The 19,353-nt window shown below is 35.1% G+C and overlaps 1 protein-coding gene and 1 long non-coding RNA gene across 8 annotated transcripts in view; one reads left to right on the top strand and one right to left on the bottom strand.

The window, feature by feature from the left end:
- The window catches only part of LOC145668045 (uncharacterized), a 316,452-nt gene extending 302,433 nt beyond the window's left edge, over positions 1–14,019 (bottom strand). For 3 of the 4 annotated variants that reach the window (XR_014127960.1, XR_014127961.1, XR_014127959.1), the window contains exon 1: positions 13,887–14,019. This is a non-coding gene — a long non-coding RNA (uncharacterized LOC145668045). The remainder of the gene's footprint in view (positions 1–13,886) is intronic. The other variant, XR_014127958.1, reaches the window with a different exon arrangement.
- flz (transmembrane serine protease filzig) overlaps positions 1–19,353 on the top strand; it is a 424,928-nt gene that overhangs the window by 264,286 nt on the left and 141,289 nt on the right. The gene's annotated exons all lie outside the window — the stretch shown is intronic.

The following is a 19,353-nucleotide window of genomic DNA, read 5'->3' as shown; positions in this document are numbered from 1 at the left end:
TTCAAAATCAATACATTCAGTGAGTGAATTACGAGTACAATGGTACTGGTAGTCTATTTTACTTTGATTGGTGTTGTTTTTATAAAGATGGAGAACGAAAATATTTTATCGTTCGAACATTTGAAAGAATAATTTTCTTAAAAGCTGAAGATGATAGTGGACAGGATTTAAAAGTAAAGTGTTGCCCCGGCGGGAAATATTTATCAACAACTAGGGTGTCATAATTAACGACATACAGTAACGGGTTAATACGAATAAACTGTGTTGTGATGAGCAGGCTACTTCATTACTAAAACATAGTTTGTTGATGGTATGTAATATTGGAGTTCCTTCAGATCAGTTTGCGTATCTTAAAGTCCCGTTGATTATAGAGTTTGGAACAACTAGCTTTAAAAAGCATCTATCGATTTTAGTTACTGACAAGTTTTCATTCACCCCCAGTTCATGTGTTCTCATTTTATTAGTAGTAGTGTAATGTTTCTCTATCTTCTGTATTTTTAATTTTACATAACAACATTGTTATTATTATATAATTAGTTTAGCAGAATAATAATAAGCAACCATTTTTTCTAACGTATAGTTATGGTCACGAGTCAAGCCAAAACTCCACTCGAATTCAAGTCGAGTTTTGAGTCGGTCAAAGGTAATATTCTCGAGTCGAATTCCAAGCCGATTCACTGTTTTTGGCGTCGAGTTTCAAGTCGAGTCGAGTTTGATAAATGGCTCGCACGATTTAACTCACATTGAAATCATGGCCTGATTAAACTGGAAAGCGAAAGCCATAAGAAATGTAAGCTAAGCAGTAATATTGAATGCTTTTAGTCTTGCTCACGAGAGGGCACACTGCTCGCATCTCGTCTCGTCTCGTTAGCGAGATTCCAAGAGATTTTCTATAACAAGTTCAGCTCGGCTCGGCTCAAATAAACCGATCGTTCGAGCCGGCTCGCTTGGAGTGAATCGTCGGCTCAAGCTGGCTTGGTTGGGATGAGCTAAGGGCTCGGCTCGGCTCTAGCCCACTCAGTTGGGTGAGCTGTTGGCTCCGTGGTTCGGCTCACTTCTCGGTTCGGGTCGATAGTGAATGAGCTGTGAGCCGAGCTGCTCCAGTCGTTGACAATTCTAAACCCAGGCCGATCAGTTTTGAAGATATTTGGCCAGTGCCCTATAACTTGTAACAATATGTGGCTCGACCCGAATACTCAACCTAGACCCTCAAACCAAATTCAGAAGCTCGTGAAGAATGTCCTTGATTCCTAGACTTCACGACCAGAGTTGGCGTGGGTCAATGAAAACTTGACCCACCACCCACCGTGACCCACGACCCACTGACCCACCACCCACCATGACCCACTCTGACCCCCGGTGACCCACCATGACCCACTCTGACCCACCACTCACTCTGACCTACCACCCACGGTGATCCACTCTGACCCACCACCCACGGTGACCCATTCTGACCCACCACCCACCATGAACCACTTTCATCCACTTTGACCTACTCTGACTCACCAAAATCCATCACCAACTCTGAACACGATCCACGGCCTGAATCTTCTGAACTGACTAAAGAGTTTACACTTGTAATAAAACAAGACTGTGAAATTGTCACTAATCGGAGTTTGAATTTCTAATCAATCGCTTAAGCACCACTCTGTTACAATAACGGTGGATCTGACCTTTACGATATAAAATGGTAAAGTGTTTGTCAGTGAGGAAATTGAAACAGTTCGAGGTATCGGGGAAATTAGTTTGTGTCTAAAATATACTTGTACTAAGAGAGTATTCTTGCAAGTGTTAATTTCTGAACGCATTCCACAAGAAACTTCTATTCGCAGGAAAATACCCCTGTACAATATGGAAAAAGGTTATGGTTTCTCAGTCCACAGTATTTTTCTCACAAAAGACTTGAAAAATCAGTTGTTCATAGTGTATAAAGTGCTCGGGTACCCTATGTGAGAGCATCTCCATAAAGTATGCTCATAATAGTAATTTGTGTAATCACTAAAACACCACGTTAAATTTAAGTTACAAATGTGCATAATTGCAATTATTATGAATATTTATTCAAAAGTAGTTTACCTAAAGCAAAGAAGAGAGTTACCAAAAAGTAGGTAGAAAGTTGAATAACACAAATAAGCCATTAGTAATACAAGTATACATTTTCCGTAACTTGTAATTTTCCACCTTAAAATAAATCTGAAATCGGATTTATTTCCTGTTGGTAACTTTTTGGCGGTAAATCATCCGCAGTGGAATGATGTTCATCCTTCAGCCAAGAAATAACTAGCTCATCTACTTTGAGTTTGTCTAGCGGCGGGCCATTAACATTGATGAGCAACAAGTTAGACAATGTTTGAGCACTTAATCTATTTCTAATATCAGTCATCTGTAAATTCATAAGGGGAAATCCCCGTTCGCACTCTGTCGTGGAAATTGATAATACTTCTACCCGATTTCTGCAACTCCGCATGCTAATCTGCTTGTTAGACTTAAGTCTCATAACGATTTTTCTCGGTCAGTTTTGAAATACTCAGCAAGAAGTATCATCTCTCTATCACCATACAACATCTTTTCCATATCGACCATGTCAGTTGGCAATGTCGACCCATGTAGAACAGAAACTTCATCTACCACGCCTTTGATAGGGAATCTTGTGAATAAATTATCAATTAAAGCCTGATAAACTGATGATTTCTTATTTGTTTATAAATTTAATTTTTGTAATTACACATGAAGGTTTGATACCATTACCAAGTTCCTTCCCCCGTCTAGAAAGCGAAAGGGAACGAGGTTTCTGGAAAGTATTCAGAGGTGAATGGGAATTTCCCTCCTTCTTCAACTTCAATTACCACACTGCTGTTTGCCATGTGCCAAATTACGATTAATTTCAATTAAATTATCATAGTATAATTATTTCCTTGTTGAATTATCAATACTTTTCAGTGGAAAAAAGGATGCAATTTTAAAGTTCCAAATCAAAGTAAGTAGACCAACGTAAAGGGAAGAAAGTGTAAAATTTTCCATATAATTATGCGTACAATCCAAACTTCAAATTTCTGTGTAATTAAGCTTACAGTACAAATTTTATGCCTATTTTTCACACAACTTTATGGGTTGATTGCCCTGTGCTGTGAGCGCTCCATATAATAAACATAAGCTTCAGCAATTATTATAGCAGAAAGCAATGGATAAATGAAGCCAAGCACTGTATTTTTGTTTCTGATATTTTTTCTGAAATAACATCGATCGTTTTCGATCATTTTTACAAACCAACTCACTACCAATATTCCGTATATAGAAAGTGCCCCCTCCCCCCCACACACACATAAAGGAGAATTTAAAAAAATGCTAGGACACATTCTGTTTATTTTCAATAAAGAGTTAATACACTGAATTTCAGCTCCGTAAGTTTAACGACTTGCGAGATACTCATTTTTTTTCGCAAAATTTCGGATCCTCACTACCTCCTTAGGATATTATGCATTATAATAAAAGCAATATAACATCCCAATTTGGATTAAGGCCTAACTATATACAAAAAGTAATTCATTTGACTTTGCAATTTGACAGTGATCAGGCACACATAGTTACATCCAAGTTCTATATAATAATTTATATATTAGAGTGATTCAAAAATGTACTTTTTCCAGTAGTTAGCTCTAAAAACCCACAGGTCTAGAAAGCCAAGTTATAGTGTAAGTCCTATTGCTATTATTACTATTAAAAACATCAATATCCAAAAGTGCCTGAAGTTCTTTTTTCACTTGGTTAGATATACTCACCGCAGGTAAGTAGACAGAAACAAGTGGAAAAGAAAGGGAAATGAAGGTCTTGAAAGTAAAACGGAAACAAATTTACCAGTCTCCAGAAGATACTGTCTACAATGCAGTAAGAAGAGAGGGTCGGTAGATCATACTGAGTCGGTGGGTCGCAGTTGGTCACGGTGGGTCGCAGTGGGTCACGGTGGGTGGTGGGTCACAGTGGGTGACATGCTGTTGACCCACGACCCACCGACCCACTGACCCACTCCGTCTCTGTTCACGACTACCGTGGTTGGTAATCAACTACTTTTTTTAGTATTTAAATACAAACCACCTATATTTCATGTTTATACAGTGTTGTTATAATTTTTATTATTATTAATAATAAAAGCGGTAGTAATAGTAGTACGGAAAATTGAAGTAATAAGATTTTTTGATATATTCAAAGTTTCGGACCTAAAAGTAACGCGTTACTTTCGAAGTAAAGTAACAGTTACTTTTTGGGGCAAGTAACGCGTTACATTTTAAGAGAAAGTAAAGTAACCTGTAACGCGTTACATTTTTACAAGTAACTTACCCAACACTATTATTATTATTATTATTATTATTATTATTATTATTATTATTATTATTATTATTATTGCAAAGTCGAGACACGGTTACATATTTTATATTTTATGAATTTTCTGATTGGATTTCACGTTTTTTTGCTGAATAAACAACACACTACATCGAAGGGGACTTGGTGGAGAGAAATATCATCCTGTTGCTTTTTTATTTGTTTACTTGTACGCTACACCAAGCCTGGATAGTACATTTCACCTTTCTATATCTACGGGAAGTACCCTAAAGGTTGTGATGATCACAAGAGAGTAAGTGAATAAGTGCTGAGATCAATGAACTTTGTGTATTAACAATATTTAAAGTATCAGGTTGTCAGAAAAGTCATGATGTATTTCGGTAAAATATGACAACTGATGATTTGTGGATATATGGAGTTATTCGGATCATGCAATAGTTATGTCATGAATAGGTAACATGTTGAGCGTTTTGTGTAGTAGTATTGCTCTTTGTTTGGTTTAGTTTTACAGATTTGACAACACATAGAAGATGGAAGACCAAAAATTGCATATTCTCCATATTTTTTTGTTTTACTTCAGGTAAGGGAAGAACGCGCGAATAGTATTTGTGATTCTTACTCTCCTCAGTGTTTGTGTTTTTGTCACTCTTCTTGAAGAGTTAGTGGAAAAACTGTAAAAGTGAGTAAAACGCGTAAAAATAGGAAACAAGGTACTGAGGAAGGTTCGTTAAATTAATTAACTTTAAAAAAAATAATCCAGTGCCCTGAAACACCAGATTCCACTCAATATAAGTATCTGTCCAATGCCGTGCCGTGAAAAATCAGTGTCCTCGGCGAGAGCACCACCGTACATATGAGTTGTCAATTTAAATTTGACTTCTCTGGACTATTCTTTCTGCATAATAATTTACTATTTTATCATGACTGAAATCAGAAAGTTACAGCATTATTACACTGCAGTCGTAAAAGTGCGTAATTACTGAATTTACTACAGCTCCAGTTTTTCCTTCTCCCAGAGCGGTGATGTGTTAGAGTAGTGGCTTAAGCGTTAGTTTCGTAATGTTGGGGACGAGAGTTCGATTCGGGGTGTGGCAATTCAGTAATTTTTTACAATCCTTTCGACGTATTCCAAACACTACAGGAACACGAACACAGAAATACTGAGGACAGTTAAAATTCCAACTTTGCTCTTCAGAGGAATTCGAACCCCTAGTGGATTGCGCCTCATAACCAGCAGCCTCATGATCATGTGGCCTGAATTTGCCACAAACTCCTCATATGAACATAAGAAAATAAACTAGTAGTTATGGAACATAAACACAGAACTGTCTATTTCTACACATGTTGATGCTATTTAAAGAATGTGAAAATAATTTCTGTCGTCTTTCCTTCTTTGGAAATTAGAAGTTATGTAAAAGACGAAATTTAATGCAAATCGGGACAATCCCTGCAAGCGATGAGCAGCGCCGTAACTTAGATTTTTTTCTGAGGCGGGCAAGCATTATTAAGCTTATTTGGGCCCCCTAGAAAAAGTTGTTCTTCTGATTCTTGGGTCCCCTCTTTCCAACTTTCTCTTAATCTTTATGGGCCTCCAGGAGCCTGTGGGCCCTCCCGCACGGGAAGGTATGCGGTACCGTTAGTTATTCCCTGGGTTCATTCCATACATGACAAAATTATTTATTTATTTATTTTGACTTATTTTACATGTCGAGGTTAAGGCTATATGTAGCCTTATCTACCACCTAAACATGACACAAAATTGAAAAATCAAAGGATATAGCTAAGAATAGCAAAAGAAAAAAAGTTAGAAAGTAAAAAAAAAACACAAGAAACAGACTGTCACTTGAACACACACAAACACACACACAAGTATAATATACTGCTACACGAAAGTACATACATGTTATAATATGTAATAAGTGTTGGGTTTCATATCTTTATGACAAGCTTCTCTATTGGCTCTTCTGTCTCTGTGTCCATTCAACCCTGCTTCGATAACGATAAATTATAAACTGCTCTTTTAAAAGATGCTAAAGATTTTGACTCACGTACCGAGGTTGGCAAAGTATTCCAATCACGACACGTTGAAATTATAAATGATTTGGAGGAATAAGTTGATCTGTGAATAGGAATTGCAAGTTGGCTATTAAAACGTGAAACGTGAATTATTGAGGTGACAATATTGATAAATCTCAAAGGCATACGAATAAATATTATTTCCAGAGCCACTAATAGTAGACATTTTTTACTGAAATGGGTCCAAGACTCATTTTTGTTCTATTTATCTTTTGTGTGTTGTTTTGTTTATGTAATGTGGCGACCCTATTTGATGTTTCGTTTCTAATTTCATGTTCCTGTCGTATATGAACTAAGACAATTTTATCTCAAAATGGGCCCCCTCGAACGGCGGGAAGCTTCTCTGGGGAGCAGTTGCTCTCTGCCCCCACAAGTTATGGCTCTGCCAATGGCGTAGCCTCAACTTGAAGAACATTTCGTGATATTTTCTTCATTGAGCAACGTGTATATAACTTGTTTTTGAGTTAAGCAAGGAAATCTCGAGTAAGTCATTAAGGCACTCACACAAGTTGCTTATATTTTCTTATTTATATTTTATTTATATTTCTTTGCTTTTGTTATATTTGAGTATCTTCTTTATATTTTTCCATGAAACGATTTTAACTAGGTATTAGTTTGGGTGGAAGTTTAAATGGCGCAGTGGGTGAGTGGTTAGCGCATTGAGTAGTTCGAGTCCCGGCCAGGCTGAAGCATTATCAAGTTTTCTTGTTTCAATTTCAATTTCAATGCATACTCAGTGTGATAATCAAGATCTTCTCTCCTCCAGAAAGAAGATGTTGGAATGAGTGGAATTGGGGAACGTCTCTCAATATAGGCAGTCATTTACAAAGTTATTTCCAGTAGTTGTTCTAGATTTGATATTTTCAGCTACTTTCAAGCACTTTCTGATTCATATGTGATCAGTGTTTTTATTTCTTTGAATATACAGTATATAATGAAAAAAAAATACATTACTTACACAGCAATATTAAGATTAACATATGATGTTCATTGGACAACACGCTCTGAACCAGAGAGATTGATCTCAGAATGGAGAAATGTTTCGTGCGTCACCTACTCACAATTTTACTTCCATGCAGAGTTGACTCGGTGCTACCAACTGCTGTCAGTGACGAGAAAAGTTACGTGTAAGTTGGGTTGCATCTGTCTAGGCGTTCTCACAACCGCAAATGACCTGGACCCCAATACTACTTCCACCCAAACTAATACCTAGTTAAAATCGTTTCATGGAAAAATGGAAAAGTATAAAGGAATGACTTTAGGGGGGAATTACTTTTGTGGCTGGCTGTACAATGTGTATATAGATCGTGTGAAGCTTCTCTAAAGCTTTCGTGGATTCAAACTTTCATTGTTAAACAGTTTATTTAACACTGACCCACCACCCACCGTGACCCACTCTGACCGACTGTGACCCACCATGACCCACCGTGACCCACCACCCACCATGAACCACTCTCATCTACTGTGAACTACTCTGACTCACCAAAATCCATCGTCATCAACTCGGAACACGATCCACGACCTCTTCTAAACTCACTAAAGAGTTTACACTGGTAATAAAACAAGACTGTGAAATTGTTACTAATCGGAATTTGAATTTCTAGTCAATCGCTCAAGCACCACTCTGTTACAATAACGGTGGATCTGACCTTTACGATATAAAGGGTAAAGTGTTTATCAGTGAGGAAATTGAAACAGTTCGAGGTGGGGGGAAATTAGTGTGTGCCTAAAATATAGTTGTACTAAGAGAGTATTCTTGCAAGTGTTAATTTCTGAACGCATTCCACAAGAAACTTCTATTCGCAGGAAAATACCCCTGTACAATATGGAAAAGGTTATGGTTTCTCAGTTCACAGTATTTTTCTCACAAAAGACTTGAAAAATAAGTTTTTCATAGTGTATAAAGGTGCTCGGGTACCCTATGTGAGAGCATCTCCATAAAGTATGCTCATAATAGTAATTTGTGTAATCACTAAAACACCACGTTAAATTTAAGTTACAAATGTGCATAATTGCAATTATTATGAATATTAATTCAAAGTAGTTTACCTAAAGCAAAGAAGAGACTTACTAAAAATTAGGTACAAAGTTGAATAACACAAAAAAGCCATTAGTAATACAAGTGTATATTTTCCATAACTCGTAATTTTCCACCTTAAAACAAATCTGAAATCGGGTTTCTTTCCTGTTAGTAACTTTTTCGCGGTAAATCACCCCCAGCGGAATGATCCATCCTTCAACCAAGAAGTAACTAGCTCGTCTACTTTCAGCTTATCTAGCGGTGGGCCATTAACATTGATGAACAACAAGTTAGACAATGTTTGAGCACTTAGTCTGTTTCTAATATCAGTCATCTGTAAATTCATAAGGGGAAATCCCCGTTCGTACTCTGTTGTGGAAATTGATAATACTTATACCCGATTTCTGCAATCCTCATCGAGAATCTGCTTGTTAGACTTATGTCTGATAACGATTTTTCTTGGTCAGTTTTGAAATACTCAGCAAGAAGTATCAACCTTCTATCACCATACAACATCTTTTCCACATCGACCATGTCAATTGGCAATGTCGACTCATGGAGAACAGAAACTTCATCTACCACGGTTTCGATAGGGAATCTTGTGAATAAATTATCAATTAAAGCCTGATAAACTGATGATTTCTTATTTGTTTATAAATTTAATTTTTGTAATTACATATGAAGGTTTGATGCCATTACCAAGTTCCCTCCCCCGTCTAGAAAGCGAAAGGAAACGAGGTTCGTGGAAAGTGTTCAAAGGTGAATGGGAATTTCCCTCCTTGTTCCCCTTCAATTACCACATTGCTGGTTGCCATGGGCCAAATTACGATTAATTTCAATTAAATTATCATAGTATAATTATTTCCTTGTTGAATTATCAATATTTTTCAATGGAAAAAAGGATGCAATTTTAAAGTTCCAAATCAAAGTAAGTAGACCAACGTAAAGGAAAAAAAGTGTAAAATTTTCCAAAATTTCCGTGTAATTAAGCTTACAGTGCAAATATTATGCATATTTTTCTCACAACTTTATGGGTTGATTGCCCTGTGCTGTAAGCGTTCCATATAATAAACATAAACTTCAGCAATTGGATATATGAAGCCAAGCACTGTATTTTTGTTTCTGATTTTTTTTCTTAAATAACATCAATCGTTTTCGATCATATTTACAATCAACTCACTAATTTTCTACTAATTTTCCATATATACAAAGTGTCCCCCCCCCCCAACACACATAAAGCAGAATTTATTTATTTAAAAAAAAAAGGGCTAGGACACATTCTGTTTATTTTCAATAAAGAGTTAATACAATGAATTTCAGCTCTACAAGTTTAACGGCTTGCGAGATACTCATTGTTTTTCACAAAAATTTGGATCCTCACTACCTTCTTAGGATATTATGCAATATAATAATAAAAGCAATGTAACATCCCAGTTTGGATTAAGGCCTAACTATATACCAAAAGTAATTTCATTTGACTTTGCAATTTGACCGTGATGATCAGGCACACATAGTTACATTCAATTTTTTATATAATAATTTATATATTACAGTGATTGAAAAATGTATTTTTTCCAGTAGTTAGCTCTAAAAACTCACAGGTCTCGAAAGCCAGGTAGTAGTATAAGTCCTATTGCTATTATTACAATCACCTCAGGTAAGTAGACAGAAGCCAATGAAAAGGAAGGGAAATGAAAGTCTTGAAAGTAAAACGAAGACAAATTTATCAGTCTTCAGAAGATACTGTTTATAATTCAGTGAGCAGAGAGAGTCGGTAGATCATACTGAGTCGGTGGGTCGCAGTGGGTCACGGTGGGTGGTGGGTTACAGTGGGTCATGTTGGGTGGTGGGTCGCAGTGGGTCACGGTGGGTGCTGGGTCACAGTGGATCATGGTGGGTGGTGAGTCGCAGTGGGTCACGGTGGGTGGTGGGTCACAGGAGGTCACATGCTGTTGACCCACGACCCACTCAGAAAACTTAACCCACCGACCCACTCCACCTCTGCCTGAGAAGACTTCAATTGCAATTAAAATTATACGCTAAAGACGAAGTGTGGCAAGAAGTGCAAAACAAATTGTATCAACAATATCTTAATCCTTTATTTGCTATGGATGTATGTGATTAACTAGTGCAGTGTATATATGTTTATCAAGTTCAGTGATTTGTACTTTTCATTTCAAGTACAACCCAAACGTACTAAATTAAAATATTATGTTCTGACATGTACTATTGCATCATAATGAAGCAGTGTTGTCAGATCTTTTTGCTCTAAGCAGTTCCGATTCTTTTCGAAACGGTTCTTTTTCAATGAGTGCAAAAGTTTCCAAACTAAATATTTTCAAACCAAATTTTTCAAACATAAAAGTTTCAAATTAAAACCTCAAATCAAATAAGAAGTTTTAAACTAAAAATTTTCAGTTTCCAATCAAAAATTTTGAAACTAAAAATTTCAAAACAAACTTTTAAAACTAGTAAGATTTCAATAGTTTAGAAACAAAACTTTCGAAGCTAAAATTTTTAACTGAAAAAAACAAATCAAAATTTGTAAACTAAAAAAGTTTTCAAACAAAATTTTGAAACAAAGTTTTCAGACAAACAAATTTTAAAACAAAATGTTGAAACTAAAGATAATCAAACAAATCTTTGATACTAAAAGTTTCCAAACTAAAATTTTTTAAACTTGAAAATTTCAAACCAAAAATTTTAAACTAAGTTCTCAAATAAAAATATTTATAGTGAAAAATCTAAATAAAATTATGGGACTAAATTTTCAAAGCAAAATATTTCAAACTAAATATTCAAACCATTTTCAGAAAAAAATTAAATTTTGAAACTAAAATAATTCGAAATAAAATTTTGAAATTAAAAATTTTTAAACAAAATGTTGAAACTAAAAGTTTGGAAACCAAAATTTTCGAACTTAGTTTATGAACAAAAACTTTTAAAGTAAATAAATTAAACCAAAATTTTCGAACTACGTCTTTTCAAACCATGATTTTTTTAATTACATATTTTCAAATAAAAATTTAAACATTAATCGAAATGTTACCCAAGATACTACTGTACTGTTAGTGCATTAATAATTTTTTTTTTTAGTATAGCAATCTTAAATTTGTGTAATAAGTTGTCAACCTTTCTTAATGTTGAAAAATAGCATATAATTAGCTTGCTACAAAAATTCAATTCAACTTTGTATTCAATTTTGAAATAATTATATTTCAATATATAAAATATAGTCAAATTTAGTGTATACAAATGATAGCACAGGAAGCTGCAATTTGCATGAGACACTCATAAAGCTCATACTACTCTTATTAGGACTTTCTTTTTAAGAAATGTTGTCTTTCTCAATAATTAGTGCATCTTGTGAGTGCAGAATGAGTGTCGTTCGTTGAGGCACGTCTCAACCATCTGCAACATGTTTGTCTCAACCTGTTCTGAAAAGAGATGTTGTGCACTTCTTTCTCCAGCGAAACTATCATTAACAGGAATCCTCTGGGATGGGATGATTGTTTCAAGCGAACTATTGAGAGTTTAAAACAATGCTTCCCAACATGGGTGGCACTCATTTTGGGGGAATGCAAAGCGAACAAAGGGGCAATCTACTGATAGAAATGAACTGTGTATTTGTGAAAAAATATAAGAGCGATATTTAAATAACATGTTTTTAAGGAACTATGAATGTTTGCTAAACTTAGGAGTGGCTCTGTAAAGTAGTTACAAAGCCACATGCCTTCTCAATGAATAAAAATAATTATAGCCATTTATTCCTGTATATTAATGAAGAACACCCTAACAAAACTTTTAGTTATTTTTAATGTGGAGCCTGCATTCCTGATTGATGTCCATAAGATATTTGACAACATAGGGTTAGTCACGATGCTTGATGCTACTCACTGTTCACGTGTCCTGGCTTCACTCTTTCTTGTGTTAGCTAGCCTCACAGGGCAGCCCTTTAAACACTTGCCCCTACACACAATGTAATCGCTCTTTTAACGTGATTTTGAAGAAACGTGTTTTCTACTTACATTTTAGCAGTTGGGGGCAAAGGAGAGAAGGTGGGTAGGTAGGTGGAGCTGGAGCCTTTTAGCGTGTGCTGCTTTTGCGCGCTCAACACTATAGAGTTGAAAGGAAAGACTTCCTATCGCGGGGAAAGATTCGTATCGTTTTAAGGGCGCATTTCCGAACACCGCGATATATTTTCGATCTATTTTTTGCGACACTCATGCAAATTATTATGAAGGAAGAAATAAAATTTCGTATTACCGGATTTTGCAATTTCTGAATTTAATAAGATTACATAATTCGGAAATTAATGACAAAATTTTTTTCAAACATTTAGGAAACGAATGAATATTCTTGAAGTAGCTACATTGTAAATTGATTTACTTCCGAAATATTACTGTGAAAGCGAGCATGCGTGGCCACAGACAAATATGTGTTACACTTCAAATTTAAAGAAGAAATTATAAAATACCAGAAGTAGAGAATAGTTAAATAATGTAAGTTTAAGGCGGGGAAAGCTCGTAGGAGGTGAAGTAATTCAGTCACCGCTACACTTGTTAAATTTTACGCATATGTTGGAGCTTCCTCGTGGATATACAGTTAGGAGATTGGTCTTCCCCATAGAATACCAGGGGTCGATTCTCACTAGGAGCACGTGTAATTCAAATTCTACGTTAAACAATAGTTCTTGGTCTGGAAATGAAATGAATAGTTGAATAAAATGTTGCTTTAGAGGCGATTGAAATAAAATGTGTTCTTAAAGTTCAATACATCATGAAAACATTGCTTTGATGCTATCTTGTAAGTTATTAAATATACAATATACAATAAAATATATTGTACAATATATATTGTAATATATATTGTATATATTTTAATATACAATTAAATATATTGTTATAAATATACAATAAATGAATCTAATTAATTTTTCAATCATTACATAGTTTTCTATATCCGTTTTAAATCACATAAATAAATATGTATGTTAATACATAAGTAACCAAATTATGTTTCTTTCAGAATCGATTGAGATTCAAATTGAAGGAACAGTTCGAGAAGTGCTCGCAACATCAATTCTTCTTGAATAGCTTGTAAAATGATGTTTAGAGATGCTTAATTGTCACGTTTTCTATGATTCAAGAAATTTAAATATTATAGTAGATGCATTACTTACATAGGGTGTGAATTATTATTTAAGGAACAAACTAACGTCCATATAAGAGTACAATTATTGAATAATAACAACCATCTTCATAGATAACTCAAAGAAATAAATACAGATGGTGTGTACAAAGTTACAATAGAAATTCGTGTAGTATAATGATTGGAGTTCGATTATCAAGGAAACAGTCTTTGAATTCCCTCGTGTGTGTTCATAAAATCATGCGGTTCCTTTCACACGGCGTCAAGTCATGTAATAACATAAAGTACAAAGCATACTCACAGTCCATAGAGCCCTCCTATGATCGTCAGCTCTGAACGAGTCATCTTGAAGGTCCAGAGAAGGCTGTAGTAATCAAACGATACGCTTCGAGTAATAACTGTCTGTTCGGACGACGAACGAAAGATTGAATGATAATGACTGTTCAGAATTGCCACTTTTTATACTAGTTCGTAAGTTACTTCGAAGTACACTAAAAGAAAAATATGTTTTTCTTTTTTGTCAAAATAGTCACTTAGGAAGTGTTTATGTAATGTGTTTTGATTATTTTGGAAATTCCATATGCACACTCGTTTCTGACAACAAGGTCATGGGACTTGTTTATCGTTTTAATTTTGTAATTGGGTCATTTTTAAAGTTACCTTCACGGAAGAAACACAGAATTCACGTGAGTATATCAATTCATTAACTTTTTCATCACTTATGCCATTGGAACATAATACTTGAAATCTTTACGCTAAGTAAAATGTATAAAATTAAGTTAATTTGTTCTGTATGTGGAATATATACTGGATACATGATTATGCAATGACAATTTATTGTTATTTTTCCTGTAGTATTTGTATCTTATATATCCAAGTGTTGTACGTTGAATTTCATCAAGGGGGGTTCAGTCACTCAATCTGATATCTTTTCAGGACCAGTGATTTTTCTATATACAGGGTGGACCATTTATCTCGATATGATCTTGTAACTTTTAAATTAATAGACAAAAGATGCTAAAATTTTATACCATGCAAATATCGGCATGAAACATTGACATACTATGCTACACCACCAAACTAACAGTGTTGCTAACCCAATATATAGGGCATATCCAAAAAGTAATGAGACTGACCATCGTGCGGCGCTCCAGTCGCCAGCAGCGCGCTCCCTGGCAAGGGAGTTTGTAATGGAGGGTCAAAGCTAAGCAACGCACTGGACATCAGTCAGGTCCAAGCTCTGAGATATCAAATTGCTGTAAACGGGAATATGATCTTTATGTCTATTGAAAAGCACCGATGTATTTGGATATGATACACATCGAAATACTTTTTCGAAATAAAGTCGTTTGAAAAAAGTCAACTTTTTAATTCTTTGTAACTTTTTTTCCTACTTTTTCCAAATATGTCATATGATGTCGGTAGCATTTTACACTAAGGTGCTTTGGATATGCCTTGCCCCGTGCGTAAGCTTCCAAAATTTGGTTGTGTTTTGATGTTTTGTCATACTGTAGCGTCCTTAGTTTGCAACGCATCATAATACAAGTAAAATCATAAGTTTTCGTTTTCCATGCAAAATTGAAATGTGTAGTAACCTGACATAGTGCTATTTGAGAGAAAACAACATTGTTTTGGGGTGGGAACACTGTTAGTCTGGTGGTATTGCAAAGCATGTTAAACAAGTTCCTTTGTCGATATTTGCATGGTACGAAATTTCAGCGGGTTGTTGTATGAATTAGTTTAAAAGTTAAAAGGCGGTACCACAGTAAATGGTCCACCCTGAGTATATTAATATAATAAATGCTTATTTTTCCATAATATCTTGCTCAAGAAGGGTGAAAACCAAGAACACCTGTTATGTACGCCATTGCTTCATCAATATTTAAAAAATGCCTTCAAAGTGAAAAATCACTGGAGATCCGAAAGCTGTGGGCTTTGACCACAGTGGAAACTGTGGAAAGTCAGTTTCATCGCTATTCCGATGTGACTACCCGTTTGTAGAACTCTGGAACTGACACTGACTAAGTTACACTGTTTCTTATAGTTATTTGACTTACAAATATTACAGTTGTTGTAACGAAAAGTTGTCAAATTAAATTTCGTTCAAACAAAAAAGGACTATACAGTAAGAACAGTAGTTTTATTAAAAACACAACTAGTTTGAAAGTACTGCACTATAATTGAATGCAGAAGTCTTGCTGAAAATAAACACATGAAAATATAATTACAATAATATTATTATTAATAATAATTTTATTATTATTGATAAATTGGAGTTCAATGCTGCATATGAAATTGCATAATGCCTAAGACAAAAGCACCCATGACTAATAAACGGGCAGGAGGAGGGACGTGAACTACGCAAGGTTTACGAAAGGCGTAGCAGCTAAACTAGATTAGGAACCATTGGTTTTAAAATATTTGACATCAAGACTTTATATTCATTTTTAGGCAAAAAGGGATTAAGTATAAATACAAAAATGTGCTACAGCGTTCTGCTGTCATGAAACTACATCAACAACTGGTGCATCTTTGATGAAAGGATCAGTTTATCCACCATTAAGAAATACATTTTATTAGCACTTCTTCTACCAGCCCCTGTCTCTCCTAAATTATTAGATGGTATCATGTAAGTGTTTTCTTAGATCAAGCGTATACAAAAACAACTAAATTATCATAACATGATAAAATAATAAATAAGATTTAATTCACAAGAATATAGTTTTAAAAACTTTTTTCTCAAGCACAAATCAAAAGAAATGAGGAAAGAGGAACGTGGTAACGAGAACGCGCTCATAAGGTGAATTCTATTGAATTGGACTTTTTTCTTGTTCCACGAGGACGCTTTCCAGTTCTAAGGTATAATAATGCCACTTATTCATATATATGAATAACTGTAATAAATATATAAATAAACTGTCTTTCTTGAAATATATTCACCTTAAAATGTAAAACACAGAACACATTTAACACATTTTATGTGTTGAATTTTTATAATGAGGACAATAAGAAACCAAGTATATGTGAAACGAATAAACAAAGTATACAGACAATAATTTAACGAACATAAAGTTTTATTGTATTAACAGTACCCAACCGACATACGTGATTCAAGTTGCTGCAATTGATATGTAATCTCTTATTTATATAACAGGAGGATCGATAGTGTAGGTGTAAGTTTATTTTGTTTTCTCCTTTTCTAACATTTGAATCTATAGAATATTTAGAAAGTAAATTTCTACTAAAAGTGCCGAATTTTTATTAGTCGTTTTAGGTTAAATAAGTTTTAGTGTTGAAAAATGTATTATTACCGTGTGGAGTCTTAAAACTCCAGATAATGTTAGCTGTGTGGAGTATTAAAATTTCAGAATACCTTCCAGTGGCTTAATCAACGTCGTCTTTATTTGATCTAGACTCTGAAAGTTCTGATTTAGGTCAAATACAGTAAGTTTTCTCCTCTGCTAACCGTTGAAGTTAAGGTCGAATAATCTGACTATGCATGAAAATAAGGGTACACAGTTAAACTATAAATAACATTTTGTAAGATGGAAACGCGGAGAATTTTGGAGCGTCTAATGGCTAATATCTTCCCTATTCTTGGAGGGATGGTTACACATGAGACCAGGTAGAATTTGTGTGAGGAAATACGAGACGAGACAGCTCTTCCAGTAGAAGGAAATAGATTTTCCGAATCGAGACATCACTTACACGACAGCTTTCCGGGATGAGATAGACTCATCTTTCGTCTCGTACGCAATCCTATTGGGAGAAGGGATTGACAATCGTCTTCATATTCAAGTGGTGAGCGTAAGCAATATATGTAGTTTCTCTCTCTCTTCTGTTAAATATACAAAATAGTAGTATGTTTAAACATAGAATAATAAAACTATTTTACACTTTCAGTATATTACTAAGCTAGAAGCAACCTATATGCAGGAATCGAATAAAGATATAATTTTAAACAAGTCTATACAAGAGCAAGAACATCTATCTTCAAACATGGTTTTGTTTCCATTCTTATCCTCTCTAGTTTCTGTTTTGAAATATATACTATACAGAAACTCAAAGAAAATCTTTCTGCATGTATTCTATTGTGGTTATAATTTGTTGTTATCCTTTTACGTACTCTTACAACCAGTGGCGTATTTAGGGGGGGGCTTCCGGCCTTAAGCCCCCCCAAAATCTTACTAACTATAGTAAAGTATATGAAATATCTTGCAGAATTTTCACATTTTCAGGCAAAGCCCCCCCGAAAGTTAGCAAAGCCCTCCCCGAAACAAAATCGTAAATACGCCACTGCTTACAACTGATATTAATTACGTACTTTCACAACATTGATTACGTACTCTCACAACAAAGGATGGCACAAAGTCGTTTTAATAAATACCAAAAATGCTTGTTTCAAATATATAATCTTATAATAATAATAATAATAATAATAATAATAATAATAATAATAATAATAATAATAATAATAATAATAATAATAATAATAAAAATAATAATAATAATAATAATAATAATAAGTGTTTATAATACAAATTCATCTGTCTCCGAGTAACGCTAATTCCTAATAGTTAAGAATCGATGCTCTGCTAAATTCACTGCCTGCCTTTATTCAAAATAATTTTGTATTATAAATCGATGTCGGCTTTTATTTGAAAATGGATAGTGATGATGCTGTACATACAATTGCTTCTCTGTTTGTTATGAAAACAAGTTATATTAAATGTAATTAAGGTTGTAATTATTTTATGAAATCTACGAGGGTCATTCGGAAAGTAAAGAACGTTTTTGTATAAACACTTTAATAACTGATATACAAAGGCGAAATTTGTGTTACATACTATGTGATACTTAAGTTACTTTTCGACATAGTCGCCGTGTAAATTTAAACACTTGTCATACCGTGGTACAAGTTTTTCTATGCCTTCGCCATACACAGTTGCCGCCAAACTGTTGAACCAATCACTAACAGCTTCCTTAAGTTCATCATCACTGCCGTAGTGGCTTCCACCCAAAAAGTCTTTCAACTTTGGGAATAGGTGGAAGTCACTGGGGGCTAAGTCTGTACTATAGGGTGGATGCTCCCAAACTTCCCACTTAAACTGCTGAAGCAAGTCCCTCGTCAATGCCGCAGAGTGAGGACGGGCATTGTCGTGGAGGAGGATGACGCCGCTGGTCAGCAACCCGCGCCTTTTGTTTTGAATCGCGCGGCGAAGTCGACGTAACGTCTGACGGTAGGCAGCTGCATTTATGGTCTCACCTCTCTGCATGTAGTCAACGAGCAAAACACCATTACGATCCCAAAAGACCGTAGCCATAACCTTTCTGGTGCTCAAAATTTGTTTGGCTTTTTTCGGCTTTTTCGGAGAATTTGAATGGTGCCATTCCATGGATTGGCGCTTTGTTTCTGGAGTGATGTGCGAAATCCACGTCTCATCTCCAGTAACAATACGATTTAAAAGTTCATCGCCATCCTTATGGTAACGGCTGAGAAAAGTCAATGCGGCTCCCATTCGCTTGGTTTTGTGTTCCTCCGATAACAGTCGAGGCACCCACCTTGCACTAATTTTTTTGTAACCAAGTTCACCACTGACAATTTCGTACAACACAGTTCTTGAAATTTCAGGAAAGAATTCGTGCAGCCCATCAATAGTGAATCGCCTATCCTCTTGAATTTTCCGCTCAATTCTTCCTTTGAGTTCGTCAGTCACAACAGAAGGCCGGCCCGATCGTTCCTCATCGTGCACATTCGTCCGTCCGTC

This window comes from Thermobia domestica, chromosome 13 (assembly GCF_964235325.1).
Source record: "Thermobia domestica chromosome 13, izTheDome1.hap1.1, whole genome shotgun sequence".
Classification (NCBI taxonomy): Eukaryota; Metazoa; Arthropoda; class Insecta; order Zygentoma; family Lepismatidae; genus Thermobia; species Thermobia domestica.
Note: the sequence above shows the minus strand (reverse complement) of the source record. Positions and strands in the feature narration are given on the sequence as shown.